This window comes from Dreissena polymorpha, chromosome 2 (assembly GCF_020536995.1).
Source record: "Dreissena polymorpha isolate Duluth1 chromosome 2, UMN_Dpol_1.0, whole genome shotgun sequence".
NCBI classification, from domain to species: domain Eukaryota; kingdom Metazoa; phylum Mollusca; class Bivalvia; order Myida; family Dreissenidae; genus Dreissena; species Dreissena polymorpha.
The window spans coordinates 138,932,265-138,953,462 of record NC_068356.1 but is presented as its reverse complement, the minus strand read 5'-3'; the positions used below and the strand labels follow the sequence as shown (position 1 = coordinate 138,953,462).

General features: G+C 32.7%; 1 long non-coding RNA gene across 1 annotated transcript; it reads left to right on the top strand.

The window, feature by feature from the left end:
• The first annotated feature begins 15,976 nt into the window (after window positions 1-15,976).
• On the top strand, window positions 15,977-20,805 carry LOC127870450 (uncharacterized). The gene is made up of 2 exons (XR_008044827.1): window positions 15,977-16,523; window positions 20,313-20,805. It is a non-coding gene; the product is annotated as an uncharacterized LOC127870450 (long non-coding RNA).
• The last annotated feature ends 393 nt before the right edge of the window (window positions 20,806-21,198 follow it).

The following is a 21,198-nucleotide window of genomic DNA, read 5'->3' as shown; positions in this document are numbered from 1 at the left end:
AAAAAGTGTTGGTCAAACGTTACAATGGTGTGAGGAATGTGGCTAGGTTGCAAACTTAGGCTTTTGTTGACAGAATGCACGCTTTGTTCTCATTGTACATATTAATCATATTCAAGAATTTGACTGACAACATTCAATGGTACTGGCGTTGCTGATGCAAGATACGCATCATTCCCTGCCAATTCAGTGTTGCCTGAAGCTGAAAAATATCGATTCTCCTATCAAAATCCAGAAATCGCGGCAGGTCCAAACAAATGGACTTGCGGGCCTTTGTATTGTGTCGTTGGACACAATGTGAGATTTCAGTGTATAATAATTGACTTTAACTATGTCTGACAGTCGTAATGTGTTCTTTGCCCCTTGAAACCTCGGTATAGACACCAAAATAATCAAATTTGAGTGGATATTTAAATAGTTATCTTCGTTTAAGGGTTTTTGCGGCCATCTTGGTGGCCATTTTAGACGCCATGTTGGATTTGTGTGTACTATTGTAATATTAAACAATGTCTGATTATCTTAATGTGTTTTTTGCCCCTTGAAACCTATTGTAGACACCAAATTCATCAAATTTGAGTGGATACTTACATAGTTATGATCATTTTTAGGTTTTGGCGGCCATCTTGTCGGCCATATTGGACGCCATTTTGGATTTGTGTGTAATATTATAAACTTATATACAATTTCTGATGATCTTTATGTGTTCTTTAGCTCTTGAAATCTATGTATAGCCACCAAAATAATAAAATTTGAGTGGAAATTTTATTTAGTTTTGATCATTTAGGTTTGGGCGGCCATCTTGGTGGCCATTTTGGACGCCGTGTTGGATTTGCGTGTACTCTTCTAATCTTAAACAATATCTGATGATCTTAATGTGTTTATGCCCCTTGAAACCTATGTATAGACACCAAATTCATCAAAATTGATCGTATAGTTACATAGTTATGATCATTAATAGATCTTGGCGGCCATCTTTGCGGCCATCTTGTACAAAACATCTTTCCAGAAGTCCGATTGTGGTAAACTTTTTATATGTTTTTAAGGACCTTCTACCCTACCAGGATCAGTCTGTTGAAATTGTAGCTACTTTTTGGTGGTATTTTTTTCATATATTGACCCTACTACAGTTATGTAATTTTTTGTTGAATTCTGATTTACCCCACCCACCTTTAATGGGATTAAAACAACAACGCCATGGTCTTTTTAGATAAAACTAGCATCAATGTAAAGAATATTGATGGCCGTACACTATACAGCTATAAAGTTGAAATAATTTACAAAATTACAATCAACAGAAATGAAAGTTTGCACTCACTTTCAATTTTTATGCCTTTTTTCGCCTTGTTTTGATACTTTTTTGTCATTTTGTAAATATTTGTAAAACACTGTGGCAAAAAGTGACATATTTTGCGGAAAAAACAACATGTTTTCCATTGTTTTTTCAATGAAAAATAAGAATCTACTTCAATTTCAGAAAATTCAGACTAAAACAGATAATTACATTTTTTGGCGGCCATCTTGGACGCCATCTTGGATTACAAAAAAACGTTCCACCCAAAATTTTCTGACACTTCAGATATTTACCTTAAAAATGATATATAAATCAGCTTTTTCTCTTTTTTGCACACGGGAGGTGCCTTGGGACTGTACTAGTGGTGATTTTTAAATAATAAACGTTTTTGTGATTTATAAACTAGAATAAAATATGTGCGTTCTTGGTTTCAAATTATTTGTTTTGCTGAACCTGATTCATGTTGATAGAAATATTTGACTTTATTGCAAATCCCACGTAACTCAAAACATTGACTGATATAAGAATTTCCTGTTGACCATGATATAAAATATATCAGACAACGTTATATCAGGCAGATATCAATGCGGTGGTATGATAAAAAGTCATTTAATCATTTATTTGATTAAATTGTATCAGTCCATTATGTAAAAAGTGTCTGGATAAAACTAGTTCTATTCCATGACCTGCTACATGATGTGTAAGATACGAAATTAGTCCTTAATTAATACCTGCGTATTGTTATATTATGTGTAATCCACTCACTATTTAACTGTTTAATATCTAAACTGTTATGCATACAGGAAATTGCTTGGTGTGGTCTGATCTTCCATCATGTTCATGGTCCGTATGTCAAAACAGACGCTTAACCGCATTTTGCTTCATTATGGTCCACATTCGCAAACCAGCTATTGGTACTACAATGCGACTCATAGCGCCAATTGATGATATTTAAGTGCTTCAATAACTATGTGTGAAAACCAATTTGTGATTACAGGACAACTAAAAGCTGAAGTGTGACATCATGGCATCTGTTTGTTTGTAAAGCGAATATTTGTTTATTTTATGTTCAAGAAGTCCATAGTCGAGTTGTTAAGTGATCAATTAACATTCCTAGTGTGTATTTAAACATCTGAGCTATATTTTGAAAACAAATGATAACAATATAAAGCAACAAAAATAATAACCGTGCATCATGCATTATATTTTGATCGTTTAGTAAAACTTGCGTTAGTTGAAATAAACTTACAGCCACCAAATAGTTCGCTGAATGGGTTCTGCTTTGACATGGGGCTTTAATCAGCCACCAAATAGTTCGCTAAATGGGTTCTGGTTTGACATGGGGCTTTAATCAGCCACCAAATAGTTCGCTAAATGGGTTCCGGTTTGACATGGGGCTTTAATTAGAAACCAAATAGTTCGCTGAATGGGTTCCAGTTAGACATGGGCATTAATCAGCCACCAAACAGCTTGCTGAATGGATTCCCGTTTGACATGGGGCTTTAATTAGCAACCAAATAATTTGCTGTATGAGTTCTGGTTTGACATGGGGCTTTAATCAGCCACCAAATAGTTGGCTAAATGGGTTCCGGTTTGACATGGTGCTTCAATCAGCCACCAAATAGTTTGCTGAATGGGTTCCGGTTTGACATGGGGCTTTAATCAGTCACCAAAAAGTTCGCTGAATGGGTTCCGATTTGACATCTTTAATCATTCATCAAGTAGTTCGCTGAATGGGTTCCGGTTTGACATGGGGCTTTAATCAGCCATCAAGTAGTTCGCTGAATGGGTTCCGGTTTGACATGGGGCAGCTATCAAATAATTCGCTGAATGGGTTCCGGTTTGACATGGGGCTTTAATCAGCCACCAAAATGTACGCTGACTGGGTTCCGGTTTGACATGGGGATTTAATCAGCCATTAAATAGTTCGCTGAATGGGTTATGGTTTGACATGGGGCATTAATCAGCCATCAAATAATTCGCTGAATGGTTTCCGGTTTGACATGGAGCCGTATTAGACGTGCTATTCATTCCTATTCAGTACCGAAAATATGTTATTGTGTAAATCATCAGAGCATCAGAAACACACTTCAAAATGAAGTATCCATTTCAATGCTAAAAAGAAAAAAATACAAAAGAAGTCAATTCTTTAAACAAAAAGTATTTGCAAAATGCAGATTGTGTGACGGCATACTAAACACAAAACAATCTTGAAAATACATGAACAACCAGTATGACAAATGTATTATCAAATGATTTTTTAAACCATTTAACAGTATTTTTACTCACTGAATGTTCGGCTATTCCTAGTGAAACTATTCGATGAGCTTGAAATGCAAGGAATTGTATGACATCACAGGAAGTCATACTTCAGATACATTATAAGGTGAGTAATTCTTGCCCACTAAACTTTTATTTTAGTCAAGAAGACAAAAAATATAATAAATAATTACTTTTCCTATAAATCTGGATTTAAGATTTGGTCACTATCCTTGAACAGTAAGTGCAAATCATCATGATTTTCAGCCGTTGTAAATGATCGCAAGCAACGCTTATCCCCGAATGAATCACAAAACATACGAGTTAAAATAAACATTAACATCGTAGCATCGTAATTGAAATTAAAAGGCAATAAAAGGTTATAGTACTTTAGTTGTATTTCTAGCTTAATTCTTAATGGTTAAGAAACATCAGGGCAGCAGAATAACAACTTTTAAAAGCACGATTTAACAAAATAAGTACAGTTTTCAGCTTAATCCATTCTTTTTAACAAGATTTGAGAACTTACCATCACGCTGTACAATTTCCAGATAATCGTAATGTATCCCATTTATAATAATGTCATTAAACCAGGTTCACAAAATAACAACGAAGACATTGTAGTTTCATTGCTTTAATACATATTTAAGCTATTTGTTCCATTATTGCTTGGCAACCCAAACACAATGGTAGGGGAAATAGCAATACATTTGAGCACGGTTTGTTTTTGTTTTTTCTGTCCTCACTTTTGGATACATACCTTTCCTAGTGTGAACTCTGTTAAAAAAAATGTATTTCGCAAAGAAAGAATATTTTGTACCCTAATTTTAAAACAACACAACTTGTGTTTATTGCATACAAAACAAAAAAAAAAAAAACAGAAGCAACAGATTGAAGATATTTTGGACATTTTGGATGGCTTTTTAGGAAAAGGGTTTAAATTCATGTACATAAAAATGAAAGTTTAAACCTTAAGAAATGCGTCAATATTTAAGTGTGTTATTTTTTGTTCACAAGGCTCACTCTTTTAAACTGAGACTTTAAATGCGTCAGTTTTTACGTATTATTTCAAATAAAATCAGTTTTAATAACTTTATTGGTGATGCATCTTTTCTTATCCAACCATGTTACATTGTGATTGAATGTAAACAAACTAAACATTGTCAATGGAACGAAGTGTGCAGTAAGTGCGAACATGAAGATTATCATGAACGGAACAATGCTGTTATGAATCAGCATGCTTAAAACATTGAAAAGTTAAAAATTGGGGTATTTATGGAGTCCCACTGTGTACCGTCACGAATTCTATGGAAAATCGATACTTTTAAGTAACTTCGCATTTAATGTGAACACACTTGAGCTGATTTGTGATTTGGATGTAAGCGGCCGAGATACATTTTGGCGGGAATAGCACCTTTTTATTAAAAGATGGCAGAAGGCCGGCGCGAGCTGGGGTAAGTGTTATTACAAGTTACGTCTTGAATTAAGGAAAATCGCCAATTATTAATTGAATAGCAGCATGAACAACCTAACGACAGAACTATTAGTGTATCTACATATAGTTTGCTCATGCAGAACTAGATGTTACGTAGCCGAGAACTCCTTTATTAAAATATGACATCGAGTACCACATCTACTGTAACAACATTCATATTGTAAACTATGATAGATATGTGAATTACGAATTGTTAATTGTAAAAAATCTGAAGTGGAATCATGTTTATGCAATTCTTCCAGAACGAGACAAACATTTATGACAAATATATGATAAATATAATAGATGTAACTGGGACGACTGAATTTTAAAGATCACTTTGTGTCATTGTTACATCCTTATTTTTCCATGGTTACATCTGATCTAAAATAAATGTTTTAAGGTTGATGAACATAAACTTTGAAAAAGTGTTTATAGTCCTATGTTAAGCCTCTTCATTATTGATCTTTTACATGACTGTGCAACAAATTTGACTTTGTGGGCCAGAGACTTTGTTCACATAACATGTTGTATTGTACCTTGATACAAATTTTGGTTGTAAATGTTACTCATATTGTTCAAGGAGCAGCTCCATGTTGTGTCCCAGTTACATCTTAGCTGAAATTTGTGCCTATATTGTTTAAAACAATATTGGGAAATATTTTTATTTTCAAGATTAAGATTATCTGTTTTGTTTTACAAAGAATATCAGCAATAGAACCAAATGTGTTTAGAACATGGTGTATTTAACTAATGTTATGTGATGTAACTTGACTCAAAATTGAATTGTCCATGTTACTCCATTGCATCCAAAGCACATCTAGAACATTATTATGAAAAAAAGAAATAATGCAGTCGATGTCTTCCTTGTGTACACGCTATAATGTAATATTGTTGACTATAATGCAATGAGTAGACTTAAAAGAACTATTTTCTGTTGAAACTTAGATTTTAAAATTAAAAACGGAAAGATGTAACATTGAAATTCTCATGTTTGTTGTCCATGCTATCACAACTTGCAAAATTCACTTGTCAATGGTAACAGCTTAACCATTTACCAAACAATAACATGATTTAACAAGTTTATTGCAGAAATTTCTAGAAAGCATTTGGATGAAAGAGAAATTGCTGAGCTTTTTTTTCTTTTAATCTTTCAAATATAACCCAGTTGAAAAAAATAATCATTTAATATTTAAGTTCCATGATATTCTACCTTTTAGAAGAATTTGCATCAGAACCTTAATGATTGTGTTTAGAACAGGTTGTATTCATGTTGATACGATACAAATTAGACCCAGAGTATAGTTGTACATGTTACACTAATTATGCTTTAGCGCATATTTATTGTTTTTGCTAACTTATAATGATATCCAGTCGATATTATTTTTATTTGTGCATGCACTTCATATTTTCTATTAATTAATATCTAAACTGATGATTCATTCTTTCTGGACTCTGCTGGACCAACAGGGTTCCAAGTTATTTTCATGGGATGGACCTTTCAAAATACTAGTTTCACTTGATACACAAGCACTCTAAGGCCAATGCCAAAGTTGAATACATCTAACACCTGTGGTCTAAGATGTCTGCTATCGGCACGTCACCATCCAAGTACAAGGATTGACTTCAGACCAAGCTTAACAAGAGACGCATTGAAGGCCCCAAATACATGATCTTGTATACAGATGACTCCTGCAGTCAAAAGTATAACAAGGCAAGAAAACAACTTAACATCACATGAAAATAGTTAATTTTTCAAATATAAATGCTCGAGCTAACAACTTCATCAGGATACAATAGCAAATAATCATCCATTAACACATGTAAGATTCTTTTATTAATGCGTCACTACTATTCATATTATATTAATTGTTATCTTCAACAATTACAGATGTGCACTGGTCCTAAACCGTGGTCCAATCGACTGTAATTCTCGGATTTTACCACAAAATATGGCGTTCCCCATGTGTTGTGGTTGACAGCCTTGGAGATGAACAACTTCATAAGGGACATAGTGTTCAGCAAAAAGAGTGGGATGCAAAACATACGCATTCAGCTGCCGGATATAATTCGGAACACATTGACTGTTTGGTATTTATTGACGAGCTTATTTATGCATAAATATTGTCATCGTATTAAAGTATCGTATTTACATTTATAGTCAATTTATATATCACTTAATTTCTTTGATTGTATTAATCAGTCTACATTAGAAAGGCATTTCTTTGGTTCTATAAAAACGTTTTTTAAAGAATATTTGTCTGATTTCAGGTCTACTGCTTGTGGAAAGCGCAGGGATAGAACCTTGCATAAACAGGAACTCACCATTCAGTTTGCTCCATTGCTAGCACCCGAGTATCTGAAAAGGCCAGTTAACCTAAGAACCCCTGACCCACACGAGATCTCGATCCCAGCAGCATTAAAGGCGAGCACATGAAAGTACAAAGAACAATTCTTGCGCCTGAAGTGTGCCAGCCAAAACTTCCGATGTACATTTCGCCAGCACCAACTGTGCAATTTTTTAACTGCTCCTACCCCTGACTTCGTCAATTTCAGCTCGAATAGTACCTTACCTGCCGGACTCTAATAATCAATACCAGAGGAAGCTGGAGACTGAACAGGCAGGGGAGTTTCGGAGACAGTACCAAAAGAAGCTGTTATACCATAGCTAAAATAAGTGATTTGAGGGCAGGGACATACCAAACATTGTAGGAGTGGATAGATGCTATGAAGTTGAGATACTAAAGAAACAAGAAAACTTCATAAATTGAAAACATTACAGTTTTACATTGATGATATTTAAAAAATTATCTTATATTTTAAAGCTTCCAACACTCTGCTTTTTACTATTAACAACAACAGATGAAGATCAACTAAAGTGACAATGAAAAAAGTCCTTATCGCTGCTAAGCTTAAATTGAGTATTGTTCAATGATTTATGCATTCGTGTATTGCTTAAACCATTTACTCTAGCACTTTATTACCAGCACAATAGGACAATACTGGCACAATCAGAATAACACAATAATTAATAAATCAATTAATCAAACGTTGGAAAAACTAGGTGTTTTTTAAGTAGTTTATTGTCCAGTTACATCACCAAAGTTTGAGGTACAATATACCCCTTTATTTTGTGATAATACATATTTGTTTTCTAAATTTTAATTATCATAAAAGAAGGTTTGTACCAAACATAAGTATTGAAAGTGGAAAATTATTATTATTATTATTATTATTATTATTATTATTATTATTATTATAATTATTATTGCAGTAATTACGATCAATTTCACCAAATATTGTAGTACCCATCAATAATGTGTCCTACAATATTATACCGTCGCAAATTATAAAAAATGAATATGAATAAAATGTAGATTATTTAGTGCATTAAAATCTAGAATATCGTCGATATGATGAGGTTTGTGCTTATATTATACAGAAACGGAACTGGTAGAAATAAAATACAAAAAGGAACACTTTAATTTGCATTCATGTTCAACGAACGTGTTAATACTGATTTCCATTTTTATAACGCTGTTATGTCAACAGATGATATAAGAAATATATTTTGGTGGTTCTTCTCGTCCTTCGGTAAATCTATTTCTTAGATGTCAAAATAAAAAGTCGACCACTTAATGTAATATTGCTATAAGTTTACGTTTTGAATTGCTTCCTTGCTGAATGTACGAACAATATTTTCATTCGTGAATAAAGTATTGTATGGCATATACTTTTATTGCTTGTCTTTTTGTGTCTTCGCCATACAGTTTATAAAATGTGCAAATGGCCCAAGAAACTGCATAACCTTTTGTGTAATGTTCATACAAGAAATAAAGTAAGTTTTCTTATCTAATGGTGTAAGATGATAACCCGGATGCGAAAAAGGCTACATCCTTTGTTATCGTAACATTTGAAACAAGAATCCACCGAACACTGTCGATTAATATATATTTCTTGTTCATTTGTATAACCTTTAAAACACGTATCGACATGGAACGACCATAAAAAGTAAACATATCTGTACTTATGACAAAAACTACCACCGTGACAATATCAAGTGCAATAAACAACATTAAGCACTTTAAAACACGTTAGGATAACAGGCTTACCCCTGTTGAACAATTACTTTTTCTAGAAAAGGACACTTTGTTTGTTTGTTTGACTTAGTCACATGACCTAAAATCTTTTGTCACTTCCAAATGAATTTAACGCATGAACTAAAAGTATTTGTCGAAATTAATTGAGGTTTTTATTTCTTCTTAAATAACAACGAATGTGAACATTTAAGAACGTGTGACAATCATTAAAAAGAGCTAACGGAGTTTCCAATTAACACACAACACCATTTGCATATTTTATTACGACATACACTTTTATTACACTTTTAGAAAGAGTACACTGTCTTTACGGAAACGATCGGAAATCAAACAGAAGATGATAAATAACTATCGTCAAATATCGCTGTTATATTTTTCTATCGACTTAAAACGTAATCCCGATGTCATGTAAATGTCTTGGATGAATCCAAATTTAGCTATACGTATGCCGCAACATTAAAATAACACTGATTGATTCGAGACCTGAGTTTGAAGACTTCCTGAAGTTTCGAGGAAGTCCCTCCGAAATCTCGAAATGTATCGCATGCCACAGTTACATGTCTCTTACACAGACTTGCGAAATTGTCTGAAACAACATTACAATATTTTGTTATCGCATGTATTTAAACATTGAATTGGTTGAAAACCATTTCAAAATACAGCTTCATATAAAATAGTATCTGTCAAAATATTCATGACACAGAATATAAATAAGGCCATGACCTGGATTCAGCCCAATTATCTCAGGTCATTTATAGTCGGTGTGTATTTTAACATGTATATGTAACTAATGGGTGTCTAGAAAAACAATCTTATAAACATAATTACGCAATCTCAAACTCGCATTATGTTTCAATTGGTAAAAACATTCACATGCCGCACGATATCGGAATCGGGATGATTGCAAATAAATCGGTTACAGTTTAATTTAAAAAAAATTACTATGAGACTGCGCCTTGTTTAGTTAAACAGGGGAATGTAAATGCAAATGAATACGTGCTATTGCGTAAATTGAAAGTCCCGCCTTATATAAAAATGTTAAGCAATTGGTTCAGACGATATTTTGAAGAGTGTGCATCGTTTATCTGATGGTCATCATACTTTAGTAATTAATATAGTACACGAACGGTCGCGTCCCCAATATTGCTTGTTTGTTTAGGAGCATAATTATTTTCTATGGAATAAATTGGCTGAATTTGAATAAGACTTATACCATATATAACTGTTTTTTCCAATCGAACATAGAGTCAAAATGTAATAAAACAATATGTGGACGTGTGAAAATATTATACACTACGTACGAATTCGTCAAATGTATACTAAATTGAAGTAAATTCAATATAAAATGTTTAACAATCTACATAAGCAATAAGCAATGTATGATAGTAAATGTTTTACATAAAATAAAATTGATACGAACAAGTATTATATAAATGGTATTAACTATGCTGCATATTCTTTGTTGCGTATAACTTGGATCTACTTCGTGAAATTACAGTATAGTCAACATTTGTAGTGCGTTTGTTTAAAACGAATGCAAATTTATTTTTGTGATAAATTTCTGTGTAGTGCATACTATTTCTGTAATCAATGTTTTGTATAACTCGGTCGATTTCGAGAAAAACAATTCACATGTATGTAAGTTTTTGAATTCGCCTCTGGGGAAGATCTAAAGAACGCTCTCATAGTGTTGATCGAACCCTTGACCTTCTGGATGCTAGGCGGACACCATATCTACTACGCCACGTCGACCAGCAAACTGGAATGATTTGATATAATTTGCATTTTCAGTTCCAAGACGATTGCCTATTTATAATTGTATGTGCGCTTGTTTTGTATGTGTGCGTTGTGTTTTTGTGCGTGATCGCATTGTTAAACAATAGATTCCTAGCAATAAATAAAACTACAAATATTGGAATATACCAGTGCAGGTTCGCTTTGTTAAAAGCACAAAACGTATTGTGTATGGTTCGATGACTTTTATCTTGTCAACACAATACACCTATATAAGGTATATATATATTCGAAATTTATCTAAAAACGTAAGGTATTCTTGGTTTATTCTTGAAAGTGTATAACGATTTATAATAAGGATATGTGAAAATATGAAAGTGTATAACGATTTATAATAAGGATATGTGAAAATGCACTTGGGCACGTTACATTACTAAAATTGCAAGAAACACAATGCCTTATCCGAATCTGCGGCATTGATGCAAAAGTCACATCAAGATAAGATGTTTGCAAACAAATGAACGGTCGTTTATTCCACCAATGAAACGGAGAAGAGCGATAAAGACTGATTGAGTTCTCGAAATACGAGCATGCAGGTGAAATATGGAGGCATTGTATGATTATTCTCTAAAGATTACAATGAATTGCACAATACCTATCATGCGTTTCGTTTTGTGCAATAGCGTACATTTTTCTGCTTTGACAACATTATTACATTTAGATTTGATACAATTTGATTGTAACGTTTAATGGTTAAGACTTTATAACACATTTCTGTACAAACGTTATGAACATGTCGTGTTAAGTTGCAACGTCAACATAGCCATATGTTGAATGAATCAAACATGTTTATACCCGCTGAAACTACTCCGCTTTACAGGTTGATCATTAAAAAAGTAAAACCATATCCTATCAATAGCGAAGACATGTCAAGAAAGCGATTGATAATCCAAAAACGTTATCTGAAGTCCAAATACTCATAATAATGCATATAACACCGAATCTTTGTAAAGGTTCAATACTTAAATCCGGGTTATGTACGCTCAACCGGTCTTCCATGCAGAATGTATACTTCCATTTTAAATTAAACACAATTGATTATACGCATGATCATAAGTATGTGTGACACCAGTAGACATATCAAAGGATATTTATTTAAGCTTATTATTTTTCGGTATACGCCGCCGAACAATATGTCAACATGAGAAGCGTTGAGTGAAACTTTTATGGAAATGTAATTCACCGAATTGCATCGCACAACTTCGCATATTGACATCATTAGCAACTTATGGGCCTTGCTGAATAATTAAGCCTCACTCAAGAGAATCGTTGACCAAAACAGGAACATAAATGTTGTAAATAAATAATCTTAACTAAGTTACTTATTTGTGAAGTAATTCAGTTCATTTTTTTTCACGAATGTCTATTTCATAGTGTTTTTTTTGTATTGTGTTGTACCAATGCGAGAGTGTAAAAGTGTCAGGGAAATCGATGCGAACGCTCATTGAAACGTTTCATATGTCACAGGTATTTAAAGGGTCAATACCTCGCAATAAGAAGTGATCTAATTAAATAAAAACTATTAAAGCATGTGATTGTGGAATGAAGGTGATTTGTTTACCGCTAATTGCAACTTTATAATTATCTTTTACAATCAAAACAGATAAAACCAATTACTAAGCTATGTAATGCATGCAAAATGTGACCCTTTAATTAAACAAATGGCAATTAGAGGCATAAATCACTTTATGACCAGAGTTTCATTCGACCAGACATGAGAGTTTATTGTAGCGTGTTAAAACTCTTTAAGCCTCGTATAAAAGAGCTGTCAAATTCATTAGCTGCCCGAATTAGAAATTCATGTACCGGCTATGTCAAGTTGCAATCATGACATTGTTTGCATAACAAGGTTTCGTACTTTTGCTTGTATTCGCATTCAAATCGAGCAAAGTAACAACATATAGTATGCTCGTTAACGAAAACAAACATTTTAGCTTTAATTTCACCTTGGTCATAGACTATGGAGATATGTTACGATGTTGATTCATTTAATTTATGAAAATGTATCGATACATTATGCACAACGACAATTGCTGAAATATGTACAAATATAATTGAAATATGTAAACGTGCATACCCGCCTCATCGTGATTGAAGGCTGTTAGCTCCGAAAGCGTCTGCCTTCTTTACCAAATCATACTTGAGGAACATTTTCCAATTCATTTTAATTGTATTGTATTAAACAAAACGTCGCTTGTCACCGGCTAACCTTTTGTACAAAACAGCTTCACTTATTTCTATATTTGATCCGAATCTTGGTATACACAAATCTGCCTTACGTTATGCACTTGATCAAACATCTTCGCAAGCAATCAAATAATTTATCACAACAATAAATGTCAATATTAAATAACAATAGACACATATTTTACACATTTATTTTGAGAACCATTAATGTATCCATCCTTCGTTTTAATCATTTAGAATACTCATTTTTCTAAGACGACACATATAATAAAGCAACGCATAATTCAAGACGAAACCATTTTAAAATGTTTTTCCATCGCAAACCTCATCATTATGTTTTCTGTAATTTGAACTTTTTATAATTCGTATGCTTACTAAAGTTAATAGTACTGTGAATAGCGGGTGATCTTATGTATAGGCATTCTAGTAAGGTTAAAGCGATTAAACAATACAATAACTCAATCACATATATGTATATCAGTGGCGTAGGCTCGAAAATGAAGATCTGCTTCCAAAGGGGAGAGAAAATCATAAACCAGTAAAATTTGACATATTCCTAGTTTAGTTCAACCGTAACGGTAAATCTCATCCCTTTTGCACTGTGTTTCATATTTATTGAACCAACGCATTGCGTTTGTTTCCTATACTGAAACTTTAAAAAAAACACAATGCACACCCCAACCTAATATCAAACAAATGCATAATTGGATACCGCACGGCGCCAGCTTTTTTTTGGCGATGCATTGATAAATGAGCCAACGCTACTTCCGATGTGGCGCTTAGGACCGAATCTTTTGAAAATTCACTGAACATTCTACATGGTTCGTAAGTTTTATAATTTTTGTTATGTTTTTTTTTCAACATATATCGCATTGTTAAAAAATCGGACAATATAGTGTGATTCAGGGAAGATTAATTCATCCACACATGTACAGAAGCATACAATTACAACCCATTTAAAAACGGGTGGACCTTTATGAGTTGTGGCATGGTGGCGTTTTTGAAAGCATATCGATGTTTTTGGCCTGTGTGACGAGCAAATGTCCATCCAATTAAAATACCAACGACATCAAACTAATAATTTGAACATTTACAAGCTGGTGCATGAACAAATACATCGGCCACTAGTCGGTCTAACAGATAATATAGTATTTTTCCAAAAGAGATGGAGCCAATGCCAAGGAGGTGGCACTAATGACAGAAGGTGGCGCCAATACACAATTTCAGCCTTTTTTTAATTTTCTATAGCGACCTTACGTTGATTTTTTGTGTGGTATTTTCAGGATGACTGTTCGATCATTTTTCTTTATTGGATGATAGTGAAATATTCTCGAACAAGTAAAGTTTACATTATTATGAAGAAACATGACTGTGTTGCAAAATGATTTTGGTGATTTCGACTATTGAATATGCTATACAACTTGAAAGTTACTTGAGTATTATACGAAAGTTAACGATTGAAAAAAAGCTATCTTATTTTTGGAGAAGAAAGTAAGGAGAAGCGATATATTTTAGCCTCTGACATAATGAATTGGTCACCTTTGCCTTTCAGCAACATAAGCATGGATTAGGGGGAAAATCTCATCGTTTCAAGCAGAAGCAACATCTTATGATTATTTCGTGAATTATCTTGCTGTATACACACATTTCTTGTATAAGCAATATTTTCAGAATGTTTAGAATTTTGTTATTAAAATTTATTTAGTATTACATATTTTTGGTTTATATCGTACACTATGTTTTATTCAGGTTGCCGACATCTTAATTGAGTCGGTAACTTGTATATTAACATCTTGTTTTATATAGAATGTGTATATGTTTTGTAGAGATTTGTGTTTACATATACACGTCGAAAAAGGAATTTTAAAAGGAACACTATTTATCAAATGTAACTCATGATATGATTCATTTATCGTACATTGGCGCGACCTCCTTGGCATTGGCTAAATCTCTTTTGGAAAAATGCAAAATTATCTATTAGATCCGCAATAGGTCAATTTGTTTGTGCATGGAGAATCTTGTATATGTTGAGCGCAATCGTTTACTGGCATTAGCGTATCAATATGGTGTACGTTTTCTCCTTACACAGGCAAAAACATAAATTTGATTTAAAAAAAAACACCATGGCACAACTTATAAAGGTCTCCACGTTTCCAAATGGATTGCGATTGTATGTTTCTTTACATTTGTAGATGAATTAATATTCGCTTTATTGCACTACATTGTCCGATTTTTAAAAAATAATGCGAAATATATTGAAAAACATTTTTAAAAAATGGAACCCTGCAGAATTATCCTTGAAATTTCATAACATCCGGTCCTGAGCGCCACCTCAAAAGTAGCATTGGCTCATTTAATTATGCATCGCCAAAAAGAAGTGGCGCCCGTGATTAACGGCCGTGTACCGTTTGTCATCAAATTGGCAATAAACTTATTCAATCGATTGCGTTCTGGGAATCGATGTGTTTTAACCCTCAGAGTTTCGATGCTCTTTCACAAAGGCGAGTTGACACTTTTTAAAACCCCACCATTATATACTTCATTGTCGCTTAGCGAACACACTCAAACCAGAACTTGATTATACAATGGAACTCACCGCGCCCAATCAGAAAAGTTAATTGTTCCATTAACTTTGTGCGTTATCCTTTCAGGATAACTAAAAGCCTAGCATGTCATCATGTAATTGCTTGCTTGTTAATTGAATAGCGTTTGATTTCATATACATATGTCGAATTGTTTGGTGATCCATTAACACCTTTTGCGACATTTGCAGATCCGAAAAGCGATTGACATTCCCATGGCGCATGCGTAGGTCGCTGTTTTATATAAATCGTTGCCTCTCTGTTGACCGCTAGTAGCTTTAATACCAAGCGATTCTAGGCATTGAATGTAACAGTTGTTCGTACAGCAGAGGACGCTATAGCAATCTAAATTGGTGTTCAATTTGAACCATTCAGTGCAAAATTGAAGACGTTTTTCTCAGAAATCCATGCGAACCACGCCACAGATGAGCATATAAGAAAATAAAAAAATAAATATGTTGTTTCAGTTCATGGGAAATATTAAAGTCAAAGTTACAATATACTGAGTTTCCTGATAAAGTACGTTAAATACTCAACATAATTTGGGAAGCGAAACAGTACCTAAAACAAAAAAAATATATATACATAGACATTCGAAGAAACCGACAAGCGAAATCGAGTGTGTAAATACGCCTATAATATACGTTAGTACGGTATTTATATATTCTGTGAAAAGATAATCAAACATGTCATCACAACGGACAGTACAAGTCATGCTAGAAATATTGGTCGTGTTACTCTGGATATCATGCGTTGTAACTTTACCCGTCGCTCTTCAAAAAGACACACTGATAAATCGACTTCCTAACCTGCGTGATAGACGAAACACACCAGGAATGGTAATACACTCTTTGTATATGTTTAATTATATTTAATTATTACACTTTGTTTGAAATTAGTTATGCGAGTGTAATACAATATGTAATAATGTAATATTGCATTATTGTGTTTTTGTTAATTTATTAACTATGGTTTAATAATAAGACATCTAAATAAAACAAGGCATGCATTATTGCTTTCTTTGCGTTTATTTTTTTTCAGATATATTATTATGTACTTTTCCCCTTTTTAATTTGAAGTGTGTTTTATGGTTTGATTTGGTCTGGAACTATAAATACTTTTAAAATGCATGATTTGTTTCGTGTTGGCAATGGTTATGCAGTCTTTATTAGAGTAAATAGTATTGATTTTTATTGAAGTGCAATTGTCAACTTTTGAAAAACATTGCAACAGTTCCGAACGGCTGAATATTCATGTTAAAACAAACTATAAGAATACATACTATTTGTTTTATTTTGCATATGCACATTTTATTCCAATTTAAGTATGTATTTTTAAATTAATCATTCATCGTGAATAGTTCGTTCGATTGTTTAATAATATGTTAATAATAAGGGTTAATTTAATATTTTCAATATTTTATCTTCAATTGCATATTAAAATATAAACGTATACATGAAAATATCGTATAAAATAGCTGACGCTCCTCAGTTCAACCAGTTATGTTTTTAAATCTACGACAAATTTGTGAAGGCTGAAGCATTTTGTTTCATGAAATCAATTCTATCGGTGACATTATTTTGTTTAATATATATATATATGTATATATATAAGAACAAGTTATTTGCCTAATATAACCCTATATGTTTTTATATTAATGGCTTATTTAACTTATTTATCGTACTTTTGTCAAACGGGAAAGGAAAAGATTAGACTATGGACAATTTAAGCACAAATGTTACCGTACAATTAATTGGAAATAACACGATTATTATTAGATTTCACTCGAAACTCCGAACTAGCACCTCTAACGGAACAACAACAGCATGCATGTGTTTACGTAAGGCTGACTTAACTAGTCGGTTACGTTTTATGTACTAGTTCAAGTTTTTTTTTGTTCAGTTCTTTTTATATTTTTATTTCCTTACTCAAGACAGATGTCTGTTTTCTGTTTGTAAAATAGCAATACCTGAATACCTATACCAACGTGGTTACAAGCGTCACAATGAAGAGGATTCGATATTTTTATATATTTAATTACATGTACTGCACTTATAGACAAACACCAGTTATGAATACGTATCTGCAATAAACTACCCGTGGTAAATGTATTATCATAAAGTGTGTTTCTCATGGGTAGAAGAATTATAATGATTTTAAAGTTATTCTATATACATTATAAAAGGTGTTATATATTATAATAGTTGTACTCAAATATTAAAATTTCAAACAAAAAGGATATTAATATATGTGATAGTTCAAGACACATAAGTTAAATAAAATTACAAATGGTATAACGTTGGTAAAAATATGACACACAATATATTTTTACTCATAACTTACAGGCATACATGGGGATTCAATATTGACAGCCTGTGAATTAACTGCAGAAGAAATAAATTGTTCGTACTTATGCTTTTTTAAGAAAGAATTGTTTTTTAGAAAGATAAAACAAACTAAAAGTGGTTACTTGTACAAACGGGGACAATCATCAGAATGAAAATAAACGCAAACAGACATACACTTACTTGTGTTAAATACATTCTTTGAAGTGGATCTATACATAATGTTCTTGTGGAAATTCGCAGTAATTAAAATCTGATTTATCGACTGGAACCATATAAAAAGCCGTAGTAAACAATCGAATTATGAAATCATTTGTTCTGGGTCCTAGATGGAACGCATTATCAACACAACTCGATTGGTATTAATGTTTCATTACTGGCTAACACATTATGTTCGTTCGACGCCATGTTTTCATTCATTGTTTTAAAACAAATAGCTAAAATAATTTTAAAGTCATAGCTTTACATACATAGTTGTAAGTTGTTCAAACAATAGTAATATATGTCAATTTTATAATTAACTGGAATATTCGTTACAATCATAAACGACAACTACAAGAGGCGAAAAAAAATCTGGTAAGAAACTATCCTCAGATACAAAATAGTAAGAACTTGAAAGTACAGTACACGCGTGTGTTATGAGGCATTTTAAGAAATAATTCATTCTGTCAATGGTAGATAGGAACACAAGTTTATAAACAAATTATTAAGATACAAACAAATTGAAAAACGAAGCAGCTGATTCGTATTAAACAAACCATATTTAGGCAACCATGCACTTAACTATTATGACTGTAAAAAGTATTGCATTCCTGTGCCAATCGGATTATTCTTTATAAAATTTAATTCGGTGACGCATAAGGATTGTATCATGAACTCTTTTCATCCTCTTTGTAACGCTTTAAAGTAAATCTGTTATGTTGTGTTACTTAAACAAAAAGCTCTGGGGAAAGTGCACCCATGGTGACAACGTTGCGACAATGGGCAATAAAAGGATGCACGTTTACTACGAAGCGTGGGAGTGCGTTGATAATTATTTCTTACCGCTTCATGCGTTATTTCCGCTATTCACACATTATAGCATTATAAAGGCACGGATATTAATTAAATGCGTATATCTGGTATATATGGTAGTGGGATTATTATGAACCATCGCATGCATCGATCCATAAAAGACTCGGGCATCGGATAAATATTATTATATTAACACATATAAAACCAAATTAACGCTCGAAATAATTTATGTATTAAATTTTCTTAATACTGACAGGTTAATAAGCATTGTCAGTTCGTTTTGCTTCAAGAGACTTCAGTATTTGCTTTGTGTGATTATTTATTTGAACAAAGGGAAAATATAAACAAATAAAATATTACACCACATATCAAATATAAACGTATACTCACCATTATTGTTTTATGACCGGTCATGTTTTTTAATTATTAACGTTAAACATATGATGCAGTTCTGTAATCTGTTAAAAAACGGATTTATGGTTAGAACAATTTACAAAATTATTGTGTCGCAAAGCGGACGTTATATAAATTAAAAACAGTAATAATTATCATTCCTCTGTCAAAATATTGACCTTTTTTAGAAGGCGATTTTTTTTCAAAACCATGGATACGATTGATAAAACATCATTTTCAGAAAAATATAATCACCCGTTTGTTCGTTTGTTTAATTATGTTACTCACGGGCTATCATCGAATCAATTTGTCCCAAAGAATATGTAGCTTAATGGCTTACTCTCTCCTTGACATTAGTAATTTAAAAAACATTCACAATTGTCACGATCGTTGACAATGGAGTTCCGTATTGAACTACACGAACAAATAAATCAGTTTGTTCCATTGAAGTAATGTGGTTCTAGCCACAGGCAAATCTCAAAGAAGTAAAAATGTATCTCTGATTCAAAAGAAAAACTCTATAGGTACCACAGCGCTCTAAAATAATAATGACAATGAGCGCACAAAAATTGTACTTTGGCAAATCTTTGCTAATCATAGTAAGCTCTTATTTAATAACACGACTGCGTTCTTTATTCGAAATTTACATAAATTGTAAGTTGATCTATAAAACCTTGACAACTAGTCAATGTTGGCAAAAAACTTTATGTAATTTGTGTTTTACACTAGGTGATAATACAGGAAACACTTACTTTCTTCAGGCGGTACAAGAATGATAATTGAATGTGATACAGAATAAAAAACAATAATGAGAAGAGGGATTATATTGAAGAAAGTTCGGTATTCAAACTTCGTCATTTGTTTTATATTTTCCAGGACCCGTCGGACCATGGAATGATAGTAAACGAGAATGTGGTTCGCTTGATGTTCCCAGAGAAGCAACATTTACTGCATTACCTTGCCTCAAGGAGCCGAGAAGTGAAGAGACAGCGGCAATGCTATTGGTCCGTTATATCGTGCTTCTAACAGCGCTGCTATTCAACCCGGGACGCAGTAGACAAAACAACACGAGGATATATTAATAAAGCGATTTATATTACACTCACCTGAATAAAATCTATTGATAAATTTTGCATGTAAATATATTTTGCATTCAACAGAACAAATTATTCCTTATGTTTTCATGATTTCGATCTGTTGCTGCGATGCAGATACGATATATCTTTTGAAATACCACATAGCATTAGGAGGCAATAAAATATACTTATAAAAAAATCTTAATTCAGTCCTCTATCTTGTGTTGTAAACAAACGGAACATGTTATTATTTAATCAAATAAAAGAAACGAGATAGGCTTGTTAAAAGTTTTCTTACTGTTTGTATCTGTAACAGAATGTACAAGAATTTATGTTTCCTAAGACATCTTAAAAATAGAAAAGTCCAACTAAATTCAACAAAGTTTTACTAATTGAAACGAGTTATTTCAGACCATTATATAAACAGGACTGTTTTCTCATAGCCCATCAAACAACTTTGAAGCGTGGAAAGCATCGCATGTTATGGTCGCACTTAATGTAATTACAGTATTCTCATATAACAAATGTAGGATAAAACTCGAGGTACTATAATAATAAGAATATAAATTCAATATCAGTTTCCTTTCAATTTAATATCTTCATTGTTTATTGATAACTGTACCATGTTTTGTCACAGTTCCATTAGTATTGAATGCGGTAACCCGAAGAAAACAAAGGAAACAAAC